The sequence below is a fragment of the Lactuca serriola genome, chromosome 5, assembly GCF_051521515.1.
Source record: "Lactuca serriola cultivar US96UC23 chromosome 5, Lser_US96UC23_V15, whole genome shotgun sequence".
Lineage (NCBI taxonomy): Eukaryota > Viridiplantae > Streptophyta > Magnoliopsida > Asterales > Asteraceae > Lactuca > Lactuca serriola.
This window is the reverse complement of record NC_136412.1, coordinates 74,998,853-75,003,159: the sequence shown is the minus strand read 5'-3', so window position 1 is coordinate 75,003,159 and position 4,307 is coordinate 74,998,853. Positions and strand designations below refer to the sequence as shown.

The 4,307-nt window shown below is 30.4% G+C and overlaps 1 long non-coding RNA gene across 1 annotated transcript; it reads left to right on the top strand.

The window, feature by feature from the left end:
* Nucleotides 1-1,927: 1,927 nt before the first annotated feature.
* On the top strand, nucleotides 1,928-2,969 carry LOC145050490 (uncharacterized). The gene is made up of 3 exons (XR_013683414.1): nucleotides 1,928-2,181; nucleotides 2,609-2,662; nucleotides 2,767-2,969. It is a non-coding gene; the product is annotated as an uncharacterized LOC145050490 (long non-coding RNA).
* The last annotated feature ends 1,338 nt before the right edge of the window (nucleotides 2,970-4,307 follow it).

Below are 4,307 nucleotides of genomic sequence, written 5' to 3'. Positions count from 1 at the left end.
TGCCGAGTGGCCCAAAGCGGACAATATTGTGATACGTGCCAGAGGGGGGTGTTACATCAAATATCAAGGAAAAGAAGAATTCAAGAGCTCCAAGTAGTGGTATCTTCTAAAAGTTGTAATTCTCTAGTTTATGTATGCTTGGGTGGCTTTACAAAAATACCTTGAGGTTAGAAAGCTTTCTGAGGATGGATTCGTAGGGTTGCATAAAATGAGCATTGTTCAAAAGAAGTGGGCGGGTGTTTATGAGGATTGTGAGTATTTAGAATTGAGGGGGGTTACTTAGGAAAAATTTTAGACACAAATTCATGCGTTGAGGTTTTGACATAATGGCTGAGCTTGAGTTGGATTGTTCTATGTGATATTGGTGATTAAGGTTTGATTAAATAATTAGATTTGCTTGAGGGCAAGCAAAGAGCAAGTGTGTGGTATTTTGATATTGCCATATTTATACATATTTTTAGGCAATATTTATTTTTCATTTTTATTAATATTATGGTTATTTGCATAGAATTATGATACTTATAAGGATAAATTGTAATTTGCAGCCAAAGTTAAGCATTTTCGAAGTAAGGGACCGGAATTGACAATACTTGGAGCTTTGGAGGCTTGAAGGGAAGGAGGATGAAAAATTCACCAAAAAGACGTGCTCACGACGTGAATATCTTGATGTTCACGACGTGAGTCGAGTGTTCCAGAAGATTTGCATCCGGGTGGAACAGTCCTTGTCGAATACGTAAAGATCGCACTCACGACGTGAATCCTTATGGTTCACGACGTGAAATTGGATTATCAGAAAACTATAAATTCCCTTGCCCATTACGACTTGGGGACTTTTTAGCTAATTGGAAGGTTACATGGAGACGATTTTGAGCAGAAGAAGAGTTTTGGAAAAGGCTTTCAACACCAAAAGGAGTAATGATTCATAATTAGTTAATTAGTTTGATAGTTATGAACATGTTTTATACTTTGAATTGTTTTTGCTTGTTTCTTGCCATGAGCAGTTGAATCTAGCAACTCTTGTTTAGCTAGATGAAGCTTCTGAATTATGTTTTAGCTTAATGACTATTGGAGTTCATTAGTTGGTAACTTGCTTGTGTTTGATTATCATTACCTAGCATGTTATTTTAGTTTCTTGGTTGCTTAAATTCATGTTCTGTGTAGCTTAGCGACCATTAAATTACATGAACTTGAAACCTAGTGATTTAGTGAACATTGAATTGCTAGAGCTAGAATCGACCAAAATCTTAGGTAGTGACAAAAGTAACTAATTTCGTTGTGCTAGAGAGCATAAATTATGACCGTAATTGTGTTTTTTTAGATAAATCTTACATAGCATATTCATCATTATAACTAATTATGTGTTTTGCTTAAGTATCACTATACAAGATAGTTCATGAATTAGTAAAAGATTAGTAAATTTGGACTTGAATTGCTAATTACATAATAATTGGTGACCAACTTTGATAATCCATAATTATTAGCTAAACATAAAAAAGAAGTGGATTCGAACTAAACAGGAGTGTTTTAAGTAATTGATTGATTCTGTGATTTAAGTTCATATGGTCTTGTAAAATCAGATAAAACTCCATCTTTGCTTTAAAATTAGGTTAATTTAGTAGTAGATAAATTAATTAGTCAATACCGTTCCTTGAGATCGATACCCGACTTACCCAACTATTCTATAATTTTGACTAGGTACACTGCGTATGTGCAATTAGTTAGTTAAGGTAGTTAGGTTATAAATAATAAAATTAGATGTAGCTAATTGCATGCATCAACTTTAAACGTACAACGATGAAATAAAAAATATTATAAAACTAAACAAAAGATATATCTTAATTACATTATATTTTTGGTCGAATGATGAACCTTATTGAGATATTTACCATCAATTTATACATGAAAACTTATCCGGTCAACAAATGAATAAGTAAAGTTAAACCAATATTCCCTTGATTTCTGCCTATTCTGCCTATTGAATCGGTCAAAAGATTAGATCTGCCATTTTGCACCGCCTAATGCTCCAATAAGGCAATAACTTGTCTTCCACTCACAACCACTAAGTTACATCGACTCTCACTTTCTATCTCTTGAACATTGTGGGTATTTGATTCTGTATACATGAATCGTTTTACGCGAGACGTTATCAGAGTTTTGGAGAAAACGTAGATTAAAGTGAAGGTTCTGAATTATTTGTTCTTCAACTGTTTTCTTTATCAAGTTTTTGTGTGTACATTTTTTGGAATTATTTGGTATTTTCTGAATACAGGGGTTCACTTTTGGAAATATTGAGTTTGAAATATCCCAGGTTCGATTTACAGTCATCCCCATCGTTTGCTACAGTCCCCACCATCATCGATCTTTTAGGCTTCTTTATCCACTCCATCATGTTCTATGTTTTTTCACCTGCTCGAGTTGTCGATATCATGAGCCCCACTACAGTTATAAAATGTTTCTTTGTATAACCATGATATTTAAAGACTACCTTTGATGTTCAGTCTTATATTCATAGATGCTAGCCTACCATGTGCTCGATGAAATGTTTAAGAGAATTAGTTCTTGATGAAACTCGATTGGGTTCTAATTTTCATCTTTTGTTTGGTTTTAGATGGTGTCTGATGCAAGAAAAAATAAGGAAAAAGGCGCTTACCAAATGTGGCGTGTAAGTCTCTTATTTGTAAAGGTTTCTTTTAATTAAGTATAGCCAACTTTAGAAGCTAGAAGTAGTGAATTGGTTCAGTTGACCAGAGATTTTCTTTTTTGCAGAAATGATTTTATTATGAAGATGGGTAAAGAATAAGGTCGGATTTAGATCATAACACCATTGTTCGTTCCAGGTACCACTTAAATATGATGGGAAAAAGCTTGGTGTTGAATCTGTAACAAAATTATTTATTTAGGACATTCCACCAGATATATACAGATATATTGAGGTACTGATATAAGGAATCTCCATTTTCGGGTTTTTACCATTTTGTTATTTGATATTTGAATTTCAGGTAGTTGTGGTTTGCATCACAGTAAATGTGGTTTGATTTTGTGAAATTGGCGCAACAGTTGATGCAGAATTTCAAAATTTACCAATTATATGATTTATCAGTTTATTTGTTCTCTAATGTTTGAAACGAATCTTGGGTTGACCAACTTTAATATTTTGTTCAACAGGGAGGCTGCTAAATTCAGCAAGGTTTATTTAGCCCTTTTTTGAAATCAAATTCGAGTTTATTTTCAAATTTGAGTTTAATAGCTTCGTAAGAATTCCTTTATTAAACTAAGAAGTTTAAAAAGATATGAATTAACGATGTGTATCGTTATCTTGATTAATAATAAGGTCGTTTCATGGCTGCAAAAACATTGGTCAATGGTTCGTAACTAGGGATAATGCTTGTCTAAAATTATACGTTCTTATTTATAATTTAATTGATACAATTACATTAGGTGTATATTTTTTATAAATATTCTTTAAAATGGAGCGTAAGCATTATTTTTGACATTTAAAATTCCATAAAGGAATACGATTGAGAATTTATTAATATTTAATATAAGTTTATCAAGTTACATAATAAAAAAAGTTTATGAAACCCAAAAAAGTAGCATATGTTTTTTAAACTCAACTATTTATCCAACCAAGTAAGAAAACAAATTACAATCAACCTTATCGAGTTTAGTTTATATTAATTTTTAAAATAAAAACATGATGAATCCGTACCGGTATTGAGTTTAGTTTCTGATTGAGTTTAGTTTCTGTTATTTTTTAAAAGTAAAAACATGATCAAGCCGTACCGGACAAAATGGTATCAATTAAAGTTATATTAAAAAGCAATCACAAGTCTCCTTACTAAGTTTGCAAGATTACAAGACAAAATCGTACAGCTGTTTGTGTCGTTTGGCACGGGTAAACGACTATTATATATATATATATATATATATATATATATATATATATATATATATATATATATATATATATATTCAGGTTCATTTGAAACCATTTTAATTTTGTGAAATCGTGAGACTAAATCTAAAAATAATTTTAAAATGCGAAATAAATGGAAAAATCCAAAAATTCTTTTTTTAAATGTTATTTTCGGAACTTGAATTAACTAAAAAAAAATACAAAAAAATAAAAAAAAAATCCATTTTTTTTTAAAAATACGTGAAATGTTCTAAATAAAATATTACACTGACATATTCTAAAAAATAATTTTAAAATGCAGAATAAATGGAAAAATCTAAAAATTCTTTTTTAAATATTATTTTCGGAATTTGAATTAATTAAAAAAAATAAAAATAATAAAAATAAAATA